This window comes from Dasypus novemcinctus, chromosome 21 (assembly GCF_030445035.2).
Source record: "Dasypus novemcinctus isolate mDasNov1 chromosome 21, mDasNov1.1.hap2, whole genome shotgun sequence".
Taxonomy (NCBI): domain Eukaryota; kingdom Metazoa; phylum Chordata; class Mammalia; order Cingulata; family Dasypodidae; genus Dasypus; species Dasypus novemcinctus.
The window spans coordinates 35,822,557-35,839,247 of record NC_080693.1 but is presented as its reverse complement, the minus strand read 5'-3'; the positions used below and the strand labels follow the sequence as shown (position 1 = coordinate 35,839,247).

Genomic DNA, 16,691 nt, shown 5'->3' with positions numbered 1-16,691 from the left:
ATCTAAAAACAATTTTTTACCTAAAATTCACTATTTGAAATGAAAACCTGGTGTAACAAATGCATATTCACTATGTGAATAAAACATTTGTTTTACACACACACACAAAAGAAATAAGTCAAAGCAAACTGCAGTAAAAGACTACCTGCATTAAGTCATACAATAGAGCACCCAGAAATGGGTGAAAGTCTATTTCAAAAGGAGTAGAGGGGGCATTCAAATTCCTGTAAACTGGGAATTCATAACATCATGAGCAAGTACAAGCTCAGGACAAGAGCAAGCTCCACACAGGCTCAGGTAAGACAGAGAAGCCTCAGCATTTTTCATTCATCTCAGCTGCTTTTTTTTTTTTTTTTTGGTGGGAGGCCTACATGCACATTTTATTTAACCAATACAATGTACAACAATCAAAAGAACTGTGCATTTCCAGGAAAATTATGACTACGTATACCCGGATTAGCACCTAGAAAGGACATAGAAAACAAAGAAAAAAAGAAAGGGGAAGCTTCCTAATAAAATTCTTTGGGCCCAGGATATTCTAAGAGCAGATTCTCAGTGGCATTTGGTAGTAACTCACGACCTTCAACATAAACATGGCAATCAGTTTACTTGGTTAACTCCTTTGTATCTTCAGTGCTTTATGACACTAGATGGTTCAATCTTTGTAGATTTTACAAGTAAATACAGGTAAAGGATTAAAGACTTTATTCAAAAATCACTGCACTTTAATTTGTGGTACAATATTAAGAAGGTATTGAGAAAGCAGGAGAATTGCTTGTGTGAGGTGACATAGCTCAAGAGTGGTGCCTTGGGTAATCAATCACCATTTCACATGTACACTGATAATCTATAAAAGTCATTGATTTGAAGAAGAATCATAAATGGTTTATAAAAGTTTCCATAAGGATAGAAAAAGTTCCACACTGCAGGTGGCTGTAAAGCCTCACTGAATTAGATATCAGTTAACATTATACTCTGCATTTAATGCAATATTCTTTGGTTATATCAAATTAACCACTAGGTCAGATACTTTTCTTGATAGGAAGGCTAAGCTCTGAAAGATACCACCAGGCAAAGCAGAACCAATTTGCAAAGACTGTGAAAGGTGCCTTTGCTTTGGTTTGTTTTTATTGGCTACTGACACTCAAAGTAATATTTGTCATATCACTAGCTGTATACAAACTTAAGGAACAGACAGCTTAAGGGTTAAATCCCAGAGTTAACACTTCAAAATACTGCATCTACAATGTTCGGGGAAAAAAAAGAAAGAAAGAAACAGAAAGTGATGGTCCAAAGGAACAAGATAATTGATAATTGATGCAGAAAGCATCAACAATGAGAATCAGGGAAGCGGACTTGGCCCAGTGATAAAAAAATATTTACAGTCCTGAAAGGAAACAATTGCCAAGGATTTTATATTGAGGAAGAATTTTCTTTCAAAAATGAGAGAGAGATTGAGGTAATCCCAAATAAACAAGAGCTGAGAGAGTTTATCTTATACTCAAAGACAAGTAGGTTCAAAGTGAAAGGATGGAAAAATATATTCCATTAAATAATAATCAAAAGAGAACTAGGGTAGTTACACCCAGTTCAGATAAAATAGACTTTAAGTCAAAAATTGTTAAGAGGGACAAGAAGGTCACTATATACTCATAAATGGTTCAATTCAACAAGACATAAAAATTATAAATATATGTGCACCTAATATTAAAATGCCAAAATATATGAAGCAAATACTGACAGAGTTGAAGGGAGAAATTGATGGTTCTACACCAATAGTAGGAGATTTCAATACACCACTTTCAATAATAGATAGAGCATCATCTAGACAGAAAATAAATAAGAAAATAGACAAACTTTAAACCAACTAGCTCTAACAGACATATAAATATATATAAAACACTTTACCCAACAATAGCCATATACACATTTCTCTCAAATGCACATGGATCATTCTCCAGGATAGATCATATGTTAGGTCAGAAAACAGATCTCAAATTCAAAAATACTGAAATCATACAATAGCTTATTCAACAATAATGGAATAACGCTAAAATTCAACAACAGAGGGAGAAATGGAAAATTCACAGATATGTGGAAATTAAGCAATATATTCTTAAATAACCTATGGGGCAAAGAAGAAATCACAAGGGCAAATGAAAATTAAAACACAACATACCAAAATTTATGGGATGTATAAAAGGCAGTGCTGAGAGAGAAATTTATAGCTCCAAATACTTACATTAAAAAAGAAGAGGGGAGCAGATGTAGCTCAAATGGTTGAGCGCTTGCTTCCCATGTACAAGGTCCTGTGTTCAATCCCTGGAACCCCCTTAAAAAAAAAAAAGAAGAGTTGAGACTTCTGGGAAGATGGTAGATTAGGGAGTTGCAGGGCTCACATCTCTCCCAGGTAAATAGCCAGGGGGACAGGCAGAAATTGTCCAGAAATCTGTTCTAGGGCTCTGAAGATCAGAGAAATATTGTGGAGCACCCAGGAAAGAGCAGGATGAAGTGATAAAGAAGCTGTGGTGAGAGATTGCAAGTAACTCAGGCCACTGCAGCTGCTGGCACCCATCCTGACTCTTGGGGCAAACAGCATCTGGGTCATCCAGTCCCTGTCTCGTGGGCAACTATGTACTGAGAGGGCCATAGAAATCCACTTCCCCAAGAACAGGGCAACACATGGCCCAGCCCTGCCCTAGCTTTTGGCTGGTCAATATAGACTGCTGGTTCCCACAGTCAACCTGACCCGGCCAGGCACTGCCCCACCACTGTTTTGATCCATATCTGGGGGAGCTGGCAGAGAACCAAAAATAACCTGACTTCTGAGAACTGCAGGGTATAGGTTGCCAAAGAATGCCATGTGCTAGGCAGACTAAGGAAAGTACACCTTCAGGAAGAGGTCCCAAAAGCTTTTGGGTGAAGAGCGCCATCTGCTAGGAAGACCAGGAAAGCACACCCTTTGGAACAGACTTATAGCTTTTAATGTCTTTCCTGAACCTCTTCCCAGGCACTTTGGAAATGGGGTGCACCCCCTTCACGGGTCCCTAGCTCTGTTTTTGTTGGGTAATACTGATGAACCAAGTGTCAAAGAAAGGCATTAACACTAAGCCAATCAACAACAAAATCTTAAGACAAGAGACAGTTGACCTCAGAGTAAACGCATCAAAATAATCAGATGCCCAGATATCAGCAAATAATTATTAGCCATACTAAGAACAGGAATATATGGCCCAAATTAATTCAGCATCAAATTAATTCAGAGGAGATACAGAATTTGGAACTAATTAAAAAAAGTTCAAAGAATTCTCCTACATCAATTCAAGGAGATGGCTAAAGAGAAAGGATATTAAGAAGACACTGGATGAGCATGAAGAAGGACTTGAAAGAATTCAAGGAAAAATAACAGATCTTATGTGAATGAAAGGCACAATAGAAGAAATAAAAAATACTCTAGAGGCATTCAACAGTAGATTTCAAGAGGCAGAAGATTGAACACACAAAAGAACAGATAGAGAAAACAATAGGTAAAATGGAGCAGGGTCTCAGGGAATTGAATGACAACATGAAGCACATAAAACACACATCATGGGCATCCCAGAAAGAGAAGAGAAGGGAAAGGGTGCAGAAAGAATATTTGAGGAAATAATGGTTGAAAACTTGCCAACTCTAAGGAAAGACATAAATACTTATGTCTAAAAAGAACAAAGTACTCCAAATTGATATTTGAATAGACCTACTCCAAGACACATACTAATCAGAATATCAGGGAAGCAGATTTGGCTCAACTGATAAAGCATCCACCTACCATGTGGGAGGTCGGGGGTTCAAACCCAGGGCCTCCTGACCTGTGTGGTGAGCTGGCCCACACACAGTACTGATGCACACAAGGAGTGCCCTGCCATGCAGAGGTGTCCCCCATGTAGGGGAGACCCATGTGCAAGGAGTGTGCCTGTATTAGTCAGCCAAAGGAGTACTGATGCAAAATACCAGAAATTGGTTGCTTTTTATAAAGAGTATTTATTTGGGGTAGGAGCTTACAAATACCAGGCCATAAAGCCTAAGTTACTTCCCTCACCAAAGTCTATTTGGAGCAAGATGGCTGCCAACTATCTGTGAGGTTCAGACTTCCTGGGTTCCTACATTCCTGAGGCTTGCTTTACTCTGGCTTCAAGGTTCCTTCCTTCCTGGGGCTGGCTTCTCTTTCCTCTGAGTACTGACTTCCCAGGGCTCCAGTTTAAGTCTTCAGCATCAAACTCCAAAATCAAAACTCCAACATTAAAAGCCCTCAACTCTGTTCTTCGCCATGCTTTTTATCTGTGAGTCCCCACGCCCTAATCATAACTCAGTCATGCCCAGGTACAGATCAGATTACAAGCATAATCCAATATTTCTTTTTGAAATTCATCAATTATATCAAACTGCTACAGTCCACCCTCTGAATTCCAAAAAGTCATTACAATATTCAAAAAAGCCTTTAATCAGTTACAATGCAAGTACTAAACTGTATCATAATCAATTTAAAGAAATACGGTTTGTCTTGAGGCAAAGTCCTGTCTGCTATAGACCTCAGAAACTTACAAAACAATTGATCTGTTTCCAATATACATATGGACAGACATAGGATAAACATTTTCATTACAATAAGGAGAAATTGGAAGAGAAACATGAGTTACAGGTCCTCTACCGTTCAGTAAACCTGCAGGGCATTCTCCATTTGATTTCAGTCTGAGAGTCATTCTTAAGAAGATGGTTTCTTTTCCTTAGGTTGATATGGGGACCCACCCTTTCCACGGTCTTGCCCAATGGCCATTTTATTGGTTCAACCCTCAAGCATTTGGGTGTCCACCAAGCTCCAGACCTCTCCCTCCAAGAGTGTTGGGGTGATTGCCACACCTTACCCAAACTTTGGCTTAGCGTCTTAACCCCCCTAGCACAGTGATGTGAAGACAACATTCCCCCTAACCTTTGGCATACAGGCTCAACCCTCTCAGAGCTATGAGTTGACCACCTGGCCTTCCCTAACCTTTGGGGGACAGGTCCACCCCTCTCACACCTGTAAGGTGCTGACCTTAACCACCCTAATCCTTGGGGAATGTGCTCCACCCTCTCTGTACCCTGGGGCAGCAAAACTCTCCCAGAAAATCGGGTGGAAACATTCACCCTCTTCAACTGCTGGGACAAACTCACTGGCTTGGTCCACATGGTGGGGGTTCCTCTCTTGGCCCAAGGTGATGTCCTAATTCCAGATCTCAACTTCCATGGTTTTCCTCTAGAAGTTGTTTCCTCTTCAATCTCTCCTTTCCATGTCCTTTTCATTCCAGGTTGAGAGTGGTTCTGTTCATACAGTTCTCTCAAAAACCTTGATGGTTTAGCATGTAAGAAGCAGGGGTCCAAGCCATCAGACAGTAAGTCTTTCTGAAATAACTACATCTTCAATCCTGATTTAACAAGCTCCAGGTTTAGATAAGTCCTCCAAAGGGGCACTTTCATCTGGGAGCCTGATTTCCAGAGGTTTGGAATTTCTGGAATCAGCCTCTGTTTTCTTTGTGCCCAACAATTCAGTTCTCAGCTTATCTCGCTTGTTTAGCATTTTGCTATAAGCTGCAAGCAGAAGCCAAGCCGCATTCTTTTGGTTTACTTTGGAAATTTCTTCAGCTAAATGTCCAGGTTCACCATTTTCAATTTCTGCCTTCCATAAAACACCAGGAGTTAATCTTGCTAAATTCTCTGCAACTTTAAAACACGAATCGCCTCTCCTTCAATTTCCAATAATAGTTTCATCATTTACTTCTAAGGCATCATAAAAAGTCTCTTTAGCATCCATATTGTTATCAACAGTCTCTTCAAAGTGTTCTAGGCCTTTTCTATCAAGCATCTCACAATTCCTCCAAAAAATACCCCTTACCCATTTATAAAACCGTTCCAGCATATGGTAATTGCAAAAGCACTTCCCCATTCCTCGGTACCAAATTCTGTTTTAGTCAGCCAAAGGGGTGCTGATGCAAAATACCAGAAATTAGTTGGTTTTTATAAAGGGTATTTATTTGGGGTAGGAACTTACAGATACCAGGCCATAAAGCCTAAGTTATTTCCCTCACCAAAGTCTATTTGGAGCAAGATGGCTGCCGACTGTCTGTGAGGGTTCAGGCTTCCTGGGTTCCTAGGTTCCTGGGGCTTGCTTTACTCTGGCTTCAAGGTTCCTTCCTTCCTGGGGCTGAATTCTCTTCCCTCTGTGTGCTGACTTCCCAGGGCTCCAGTTTAAGCCTTCAGCATCAAACTGCAAAATCAAAACTCCAACATTAAAAGCCTTCAACTCTGTTCTTCACCACGCCGTTTATCTGTGAGTCCCCACTCAACACCCCAATCTTAACTCAATCATGCCCAGATATAGATCAAATTACAAGCATAATCCAATATTTCTTTTTGGAATTAATCAATTATATCAAACTACTACAGTGCGCCATAAGGCGAGTCGCCCTGCATGAAAAAAATGCAGCCTGCCCAGGAGTGGTGCCGCATACACAGAGAGCTGATGCAGCAAGATGACGCAACAAAAAGAGACACAGATTCCCAGTGCCACTGACAAGAATACAAGTGGGTGCAGAAGAACACACAGCGAATGGATAGAGAGAGCAGAAAAAATGGGGGTGGGGGTGGGGGTGGGGATTTAAATAAATAAATCTTTAAAAAAAAGAAATGAAGATTATCAGTAAAAGTAACTAAAAGGGCAAAAAGAGACAAAAATAAGACATGACGTATAAAAGTCAAAAGATAAAACTTTGAAGAACTGCCTTCACATAACAACATTGAATGTTAATGGATTAAACTCCCTAGTCAAAAGACACAGACTGGCAGAATGGATAAATATTAGGCTGTCCATAAGAGACTGTCCTTAGACCCAAGTATACAAATAGATTGAAAGTGAAAGGATGTAAAAGATACTCCGCACAAACAGTGACCCAAAAAAAAAGCTGGGGTAACTATACTAATATCAGGCAAGATGGGTATATATGTTCCTCTCAAGTGCTCATGGATCGTTCTTCAGGATAGACTACCTATTGGGTCACAAAACATGTCTCAATAAATTTTAAAAGATTGAAATTAATCTGAGAACTTTCTCTGATCATAATGGAATAAAGTTGGAAATCAATAACAAGTGGAGGACTGGAAAATTCACAAATTTATGACTATTAAACAACATACTCCTAAACAATCAGGGGGTCAAAGAAGAAATTGCAAAAGAAATCAGTAAATATCTCAAGACAAAGGAAAACAAAAACAAACAGATTAAAATTTATGAGATGTAATAAAGGCATTGGTGAGAGAGAAATTTATAGCCCTAAATGCCTACATTACAAAAGAAGGAAGAGCTAAAAATAAATACCCAACTAAATGCCTGGAGGAACTAGAAAAAGAACAGCAAATTAATCCCAAAGCAAGCAGAAGGAAAGAAATATTAGAGCAGAAATAAATGAAATTGAGAATAACAACAACAAACACACAATAGAGAGAGTCAACAAAATCAGAAGTTGGTTCTTCAAAAAGATCAATAAAAGTGACAAACCCTTACCTAGACTGACAAAGAAAAAGAGAGAGAAGATGCAATTAAATTAAAAAAATGAAGGGAGGGACATCACTACTGACCCCACATAGAAACAAAAAAGATCATAAGAGGATACTATAAACAACTGTTTGCCAACAAATTAGACAACTTAGATGAAATGAACAGTTTGCTAGAAACAAAGAAACTACCTATACTGACTCAAGAAGAAATAGAAGATGTGAAAAGACCAATAAGAAAGTGAATCAACAATACAAAACCTTCCAACAAAGAAAAGTCCAGGACCAGATAGACGGCTTCACAGGGGAATTTCACCAAACATTCCAAGAATTAACAGCAATCTTGTTCAACGTCTTCCAAACAATTGAAGAGGAGGGACCACACCCTGAGTCATTCTATGAGGCCAACATCACCCTAAATACCAAAACCAAATAAAGACACCACAAGAAAAAAAAATCACAGGCCAACACCACTTATAATTATAAATGCAAAAATCCTCAACAAAATGCCAGCAAACTGAATCCAACAGCACATTCAAAAAATTATATACAATGATCAAGAGGGATTTATCTTGGGTTTACAAGGTGGTCCAACATAAGAATCAATTAATGCAATACACCACATGAACAGAACAAAGGGAAAAAAATGATCCTCTCAGTTGACAAAGAAAACATATTTGACAAAATCCAGCACCCCTTCTTGTTAAAAATGCAAACTAGGAGTAGGAGGAAACTTCTTCAACATGTGTATTAGTCAGCCAAAGGGATGCTCATGCAAAGTACCAGAAATCTGTTGGCTTTTATAAAGGGTATTTATTTGGGGTAAAAGCTTACAGTTATAAGGCCCTAAAGAGTCCAACTTGAGGCTGCTTTCTCACCAAAGTTTGTTGCCATATGTTGAAGCAAGATGGCAAATAATCTCTGCCTTATCTCTCGGCTTTCTCAAAAGGTCAACTGCTCTGTTCTTTTTGGCTGCAAACTACCAGGCAAATAGCTCATCTCTCTTCCTGGGTCTTTAGCTGTTTGAACCTTCTCCTTTCTGTCATATGGCAGGAATGAAGTGACCAAGTTCTCTCCTCTTCCATGTATCCTCTTCTGTGTGTATTCTTGAGTGAGTGTCCATTTATATAGGCCAAAAGGGGCAGGGACTCAACCCAAGCTATACTTTCTGGCATAGCCCAATCATTTATCAAGTAAACTTAATCAGAGGCCCTTCCCCAAATCTAATACAATCAAGGGGCATCATACCCAGAAGAACAGACCAGTTTACAAACATAATCATTCTCTTTTTGGGATTCGTAAATAATCTCAAACTGCCATAACATGATAAAGGGAATATAGGAAAAATCCATCACTAACATCCTACTTAATAGTAGAAGACTGAAAGCTTTCCCTCTGAAAACAGGTACAAGACAAGGATACCCATGATCGCCACTGTTATTGAATATGTACTGAAAGTTCTTGCTAGGGCAATTAGGCAAGAAAAGAAAAATAAAAATCATACAAATTGAAAGTGAAGAAGTAAAACATTTCCTAGTTTCAGATGATATGATCCTATATACTGAAAAAATCCACAACAAAGCTACTAGAGCCAATAAATGAATTCAGAAAATTGATGGGGTACAAGATCAACACACAAAAATCAGTAGGGTTTCATATACTATTAATGAACAATCTGAAGAGGAAATCAAGAAAGAGATTCTATTTACTATGGCAACTAAAAGAATCAAATACCTAGGAATGAATCTAAGGATATAAAGGCCTTGTACATGGAAGGCCATACTAGAAGAAACCATTGCTAGAAGAAAATAAAGAAGACCTAAATAAATGGAAATACATTCTCTGTTCATGCACTGGGAGACTAGATATTGTTAAAATTCTACCCAAAGTGACTTACAGATTTAATGCAATCCTAATCAAAATTCCAATAGCCTTTTTTTTCAGAAATGGAAAAGCCTGTCACTAAATTTATTTGGAAGGGTAAGGGTCCCTGAATTGCCAAAACCATCTTGAAAAAGAATGAAACTGGAGGACTCCTACCTCCTGATTTTGAAACTTATTATAAAGCCACACTAATCAAAACAGCCTCATACTGGCACAAGGAGAGACATACAGACCAATGGAATTGAACTGAGAGTTCAGAAATCAGAATTTCCCAGCTCTTCTTTAGACAGCCAGCATCTCCCAGAACTTGTCAAGAGCTTTCATTGGTCTTTCATCGGTGCTCCTGATTGCAGCCTGCCTGCAGAACCTGGACTTGTGCATCCCCACCGCTGCGTGAGAAACTCTGATCAATCTCTTACTATCGACAGACAGCCTTTGTTGATTCTGTTTCCCTAGAGAACCCTGACTAATATAGCTAAGCTCCTGTTTTCAGATGGAGAAAAAGTAATTCCCCGACTGACCCATGAGCTTCCAGGGATAAAGTGTGGCCAGCAGGCAGAAGAGGAGTGTGCCCATCGAGGAAGCCCCATCCCCAAAAAGAGGAAGGGACGGCCTCCAGGACACATCCTGTCCAATGACCGGGTGGCTGCAGGCATGGTATGGAAACCAAAATCCTGTGAACCAATTCGCCGAGAGGGCCCCAAGTGGGACCCAGCTCGGCTGAATGAATCTACTACCTTTGTGTTGGGATCTCGAGCCAACAAGGCCCTGGGTATGGGAGGCACCAGAGGGAGAATCTACATCAAGCACCCCCACCTCTTTAAGGTAGTATGCAGCTGACCCCCAGGACAAGCACTGGCTGGCCGAGCAGCATCACATGCGGGCAACAGGGGGAAAGATGGCCTACCTCCTCATCGAGGAGGACATCCGGGACCTTGCTGCCAGTGATGACTATAGGGGATGCCTCGACCTGAAGCTGGAGGAGCTGAAATCCTTTGTCCTACCCTTCTGGATGGTTGAGAAGATGCGAAAGTACATGGAGACACTACAGACAGAAAATGATCATCGTGCTGCTGAAGCACCTCCGCAGACCTGAGGCAGGTGTCCTGGCTACCGTCGACAGCCCACCTCCAAAGCCTGCCTTCCCGCGTAGCTGAGGCTCCTGCTGGGACAGCTCTTAGATGGATCTCAGCAGCATTAAGCTGTGTCTGGGCTAGTTTGTAGTGACTCACTGCAAGCCCCCCAGACTGGCACGTGAGTCTATATTTGTAAAGTTGTTGGGATAAGAAGCAATTAAGCAGTTTTTAATAAACACAGATGGTGAGCCTGCAAAAAAAAAAAAAAGAGAGAGCAGAAATCAACCCTCACATCTCTGGCCAATTGATTTTTGACAAGGGTGCCAAGTCCACTCACTGGGGAAAAAATAGTCTCTTCAACAAACAGTGCTAGGAAAATTGGATGTCCATATGCAAAAGAATGGAAGTAGATCCCTACTGTAGCAATTTGATATTATTTATGAATTCCAAAAAAAGATATTTGATTATGTTTGTAAATTAGTCTGTAAGTCAGTTCCCTTAAGTTAGTTTTCTGTCTATTTGCTTGTTGTTTTTTGTTGTTGTTGTTTTTAGGAGGCACCAAGAACTGAACCCTGGACCTCCCATGTGGGAAGCAGGTGTTGGAGAGGATGCAAAGGAATAGGAACACTCTTTTCTTGTTGGTGGTGATGTAAAATGGTGCAGCCACTGTGGAGGACAGTTTGGCAATTCCTCAGGAAGCTCAGTATAGAATTACCATATGATCCAGCAATCCAGCTACTAGGAATATACCCAGAAGAATTGAAAGCAGGGACTTTAACAGATATTTGCACACCAATGTCCATAGTGGCATTATTTAAAATTGCCAAAAGATTGAAGCAACCCAAGTATCCACCAACTAGTGAATAGATTTTTTAAAATGTGGTGTATACATACAGTGGAATATTATTCAGCCATTAAAAGGAATGAAGTCTTGATGCTTGAGAATATATGGATTCACCCTGACATGTTGAAGCCATCGAGTTGAGTGAAATAAGCAAGACTCAAAAGGACAAATATTGTATGATCTCACTGATACAAAATAATTAGAATAAGCAACTTAATAGAGTCAGAAACTAGAATGCAGATTACCAGGGTCTGGGATAGGGAAGGGGCTTTTAATGCTTAACTTTTATAGAGTTTCTATTTGGGGTGATGGAACAGATTTGATAATGGATGCTAGTGATGGTAGCACAACACTGAAGTAATTAACATCACTGGAATATATTTTAGTGCAGTTAAGTAGGAAAGTCATTAGAACAAAAACTTTTAAAAAACAGGACTAGGGAGCGAATGTTGCTCAAGTGGTTGAGCGCCTGTTTTACATGTACGAGGTCTGGGTTTGATCCCCAGTACCTCCTAAAAACAAACAAAACCACCCAAATCTCACTGGGGAACAGATGTAGCTCAGTGATTGAGCACCTCCTTCCCAAGTACAAGGTCCTGGGTTTAATCCCCAGTACTTAAAAATAAAATAAAATAAAAGCATAGGACTGTACAACACAATAAATTCTAAAGTAAACCATGGATAATAGCCTTTCATCAATTATAACAAAGGACCACACTAATGCAAGGTGTAAATAATAAGGGGCAGTATATGAGAACCCTATTTTCTGCATGATTTTTATGTAAACCTATAACTTCTCAAAGAAAAAATAAATTTACAAAAAGATAGCCACCCAGTCTGTTAGCCACAATAAAATAAACGCCAAAGAGAATTGTAATATTTTAAAACAACAGAATCAGTTAAAAATCTACCAATTACTCTAAGTCACCAGGTAATTCTAATCTTACTCAAACTCTTTCAGAGAATAAAAGGAAACACTTCCCAACTCATGTAATAAAGCTTTTAGTGCCTTGATTACAAAACAGGAAAACAGTATGAGAAAAAATCATAGCCAATCTTAGTTAACATAGATGCAAATATTGTAAATAAGAATGAGGCAGACTTATGCTTCTATCTAAGCTGGAGTATCAGGAACCAGATTTACCATCCACCTGAAATAACTGCAAAAAATAATGAAATCTATGAAGCACTGGTCTTCTGATATTGGACATCAGACAACAGACCAGTCATCCCTGAGAGAGGAGAAACAAGGCAAGTCCTATCTGAAGAGAGTCTCCAGGTTACAGCACAGGGAAGGGGGATGTAGGCAGAGTAAGTGAATCTCCCCAGTTGAAGAGATGGGACTACAAGTTCCAGGATACTAAGATGCCATAGCTTGCAGGACATAGTACCAGCGAAGAGGGAGTTATAGCAAGAGAGCGCCCCCTTGAGTCTTCATCTGAGTGCTGATCACACCTGTCTGAGGAAGTTCTGTAGAGCAGAGAGCAATCCTCAGAGCTCACAAAGGGCCAGGAACCAGACCCTGGTTTCTAATACCATTATCCAATAAAAGGAAGACTGAGTCTAGAATTAGGGTAGGAAATATAAAAAATGAGCCTGGAGCTTGTTTTAGTACCAGAAATTAAAGAAGTGCAGAAAGAAAGAAAGAAAGAAGTGCAGAAAGAAAGAAAGAAAGAAAGAGAGAGAGAGAGAGAGGGAGAGGGAGAGGGAGAGGGAGAGGGAGAGGGAGAGGGAGAGGGAGAGGGAGAGGGAGAGGGAGAGGGAGAGGGAGAGGGAGAGGGAGAGGGAGAGGGAGAGGGAGGGAGGGAGGGCTTAAAAACAAGAGTGAGAGAGAATGAGAGAGAAAACCAAAACCATAATGATAGGGTTATGCCAAAGGGATACAGGAGCCAACAGAAAGAGCTCTCAATGACCAAAGTTGGAGCAATTTGAGCAATAAAATAAACTAGTAATGGATTATAATCCAAAGCATAAAATACCTATGAGTCCACCGCGATACAAATGATTAAAAAAATAAACGGAGAAGACAAATCTGTGAAGAATTACAAATAATTTTGTAGATATTTCAGCACACTCCCTAAGTGTGGGCTACACCTAGTGACTCCTTCCAATGGAAAGGAGGAAGGGGGAAAAGTACCTTCAGAGTGGAGAAATCTGACAAACCCGTCTCAGCCAGCTGACCACAGTCAGCGTCACAGCAGTACATCACGCTGGTAGCATGTAACCGGGAGTGATGTGAGATGTCACTTGACCTCTGTGGCCCTCCTCCCCAGGGCCCATGACTTCAGTCTTAATCTACAGTTGAGGGACATTCTACTAGACATCTGACCACCACCCCTCAACACCCTCGGCATCCTCAAGAACTAGGCAAGCTGAGAAACTGTCACAGCCAAGAGCAGCCTGAGGGGACATGGGGACTAGACATAATGTATCCCAGGTGGCATCCTGGACCAGGGAAAAAGGACATTAGGTCAGAACTAAGGAAGACTGAATAAAACACGAATTTTAGTTAATAATGTTTTATCGAGATGGTCCGTTAATTGTGACAAACATACCACACAAATTTTAAATGTTAAGAATAGAGGGGAGGGGAGCTAGTGTAGCTCAGTGTTTGAGCACCAGCTTCCCACATATGAGGTTCAATCCCTGGGGCCGGGAGTGGGATCTAAAAAAAAAAAAAAAATAGGGGAAAGTGGGTATGGGGTATGTGGGACTCCCTACCATCTTTGCAGTTTTTCTGTAAATCTACAACTCTTTTAAAAGCAAAAGCCAAAAGTTTTTTTCCTTTTAAAAAAAGGCTTCATTTTTTTGCATTTCAAAAATTTATTTAGATATTTAAGCTCTTGCACTAGGGTTTTTTTTTTGTTTGTTTTCTTTTTAAAGATTTTTTTATTTTTTTATTTCTCTCCCCTCCCCCTACCCCAGTTGCCTGCTCTCTGTGTCCACTCGCTGTGTGTTCTTCTGTGACTGTTTCTGTCATTATCAGTGGCACCAGAAATCTGTGTTTCCCTTTATTGTGTCATCCTGCTATGTCAGCTCTCTGTGTGTGCGGTGCCGTTCCTGGGTAGGCTGCGCTTTCTTCTGCGCTGGGTGGCTCTCCCTAAGGGGCGCACTCCTTGTGCGTGGGGCTCCCCCACGTGGGGACAACCCCGTGTGGCAAGGCACTCCTTGCACGCATCAGCACTGCGCATGGGCCAGCTCCACACGGGTCAAGGAGGCCCGGGGTTTGAACCGCAGACCTCCCATGTGGTAGGCGGATGCCCTATCCATTGGGCCAAGTCCGTTTCCCTTGCACTAAGTTTTTACAAGCTCGTGAACACTGAAAAGTTATTTCTCCCCCAGAACTATAACCACATGTTCCCAGACAGCATAAATATATGATTGAACTAACATTAATGCGCATCACCATTTTACCAATTACATAATAAAACAAAGTATCAAGTATCCAAATATTAAGTTACACAGCTCAAAAGACATATAAAATATTAGATGCCTGCTGAATTCATTAGCAGAAACCTATTTTTTGCAAGAGATTGGGAAGGGAAGGGGAAAAAATCACACTTTAAACAAAAATAATAGCTGGTAAACACCTTCCAATGGATATGGAAAAAATTACAAGAATTTCACAAATTTAATGATTAAGAATTATTATAGCTACCATAACAAAGCATATCTGTCTTTTTAAAAAATTTACCTAAAGAGTATATTTTACATGTTCTGCACAAGACAAAAACATTTTACTAAAAATATTTACTAGCCCCCTCCCATTCACTTGCCAGTCCTCCCAGTTAAGTTGCACCCCAAAGTGCAAGCATTAAATTAACAGTAAGGCTTTTTTTTTTTCTTGTCTGGCGCCATTAAAGACATGTGCTTTTATACAATGCAGATTTTCAAAATGGAGGTTTTCTCTAAAATCACAAAATAAGATTTATAGATAGACATTAAATAATTACTGTAAGACTTGGTAAAATCCCAACAAAATTCAGTGGTGGCACAAACCTGATCTCTACTGGTACAAATACATACCAGTATGTAAACATAAAGTAATCAGGCAAATAACCATATAGGCCCTACTTTCAATGTTTACATGACTGAAGGAACAACCACATAAGGTCCAGAGTGTTCACAGCTCCTGGCACCTTAAGTTCTGACCATTGGAATCTTTGGAGCACAGCCGCATTTTAGGACCATACTTCTCCAAATATAAAAGTTGTTCACTCCATGTCGCTTTTGTCTTGTGAGCTGTACTGCATCTTCCTAGTTCATTTCACCTTCAATCAATCCTAGGGCAACAAGCACTGCAGCTCTCTCAACGCCGGCAATGCAGTGAACAGCAATGCAGCAACCAGGCTCTTCACCCAAGTTAATTTTTACAAGACTTAACCAACCATCAACAGTCTGGTTGGAGGGTGGTGTACCATAATCAAAAAGCCAATCAAGAACTTGGACGTTTCTTTCTCCACAAGAGCTGCCTTGGAAGTTGCTTCACATACTCTTACTATTGTGGTAACCCCATACTTCTTAAGTTCCTCTATAAATTTGCAGTGTTTGGATTGTGTGTGATAAGAAATCTCATGTTTTCGTATGAGATTTCCACGGGAGCTGGGTGGTTCATTCCAGTCACATTAATTTCATTAAAAAAACACTCAATAGGGAAATGGAGAAAGATGGCAGCAGAGTAAGGAACTCCAAGAGTCAGCTCATCCTACAGGGCAGTTAGTAATCACCCAGCGCTCTAAAACATCTGTTTGGGAGACCTCAGGGGACCAAAATATATCCTGCAACATCCTTGGATGTGTGGAGGGAGGAGACTTCCCATCCGCAGAAAGGATTCATTACTGGAGCACTCCATCCCATGAAAGCTGGTACCTACAGTGCAGGTTGCCTCATATTCTGTGGCTGGAGTTGGGGGCTCCATTTCCTGTGGACAGAGTAGGAGGACATGGTTGGGCACCAACTTCAGCTGCTGACAGGTGGATTTGGCTGGCTAATAGTACAGTCCTGGGAACAGGTAGGCTTTGGACCTGTCTGGGTTGGAAGGAGGCCAGTAGCCACTGTTTTGACTCTGCCCTGGCATAAGGGGAAGCAGGGCTGATTGAGAATCACAGTGCTGGTGGGGACCAGCTTCTTTCCACCCAGACCAGATTGCAGCTCTGGCCTGGGCCCCAGCCTCACCTCTGGCAGGGAGGAAGGTGGGGGAACCTGCACCAGGCTCTCCAGGAAACTGCAGGCCATGCCAAAGAGACTGGTGCCCATCCTACTCTGGTTGTGCAGGCTGCCTCAGGAGCCATTCAGTGGCTGGTTGGAAGCTCCATTTCCCATGA

General features: G+C 40.7%; 1 protein-coding gene and 2 pseudogenes across 2 annotated transcripts in view; 1 reads left to right on the top strand and 2 right to left on the bottom strand.

Annotated features, from left to right (window-relative positions):
- The window catches only part of IFT20 (intraflagellar transport 20), a 108,933-nt gene that overhangs the window by 9,342 nt on the left and 82,900 nt on the right, over positions 1–16,691 (bottom strand). The window contains exon 6 of one of the 2 annotated variants that reach the window (XR_011646824.1): positions 2,243–2,332. The exons of the other annotated variant lie outside the window; for it this stretch is intronic. The gene's annotated coding sequence lies outside the window, so the exon portion shown is untranslated. The remainder of the gene's footprint in view (positions 1–2,242; positions 2,333–16,691) is intronic. 2 annotated transcript variants of the gene reach the window in all.
- On the top strand, positions 250–10,771 carry LOC101421277 (deoxynucleotidyltransferase terminal-interacting protein 1 pseudogene; annotated as a pseudogene).
- On the bottom strand, positions 15,491–16,623 carry LOC105746652 (protein tyrosine phosphatase type IVA 1 pseudogene; annotated as a pseudogene).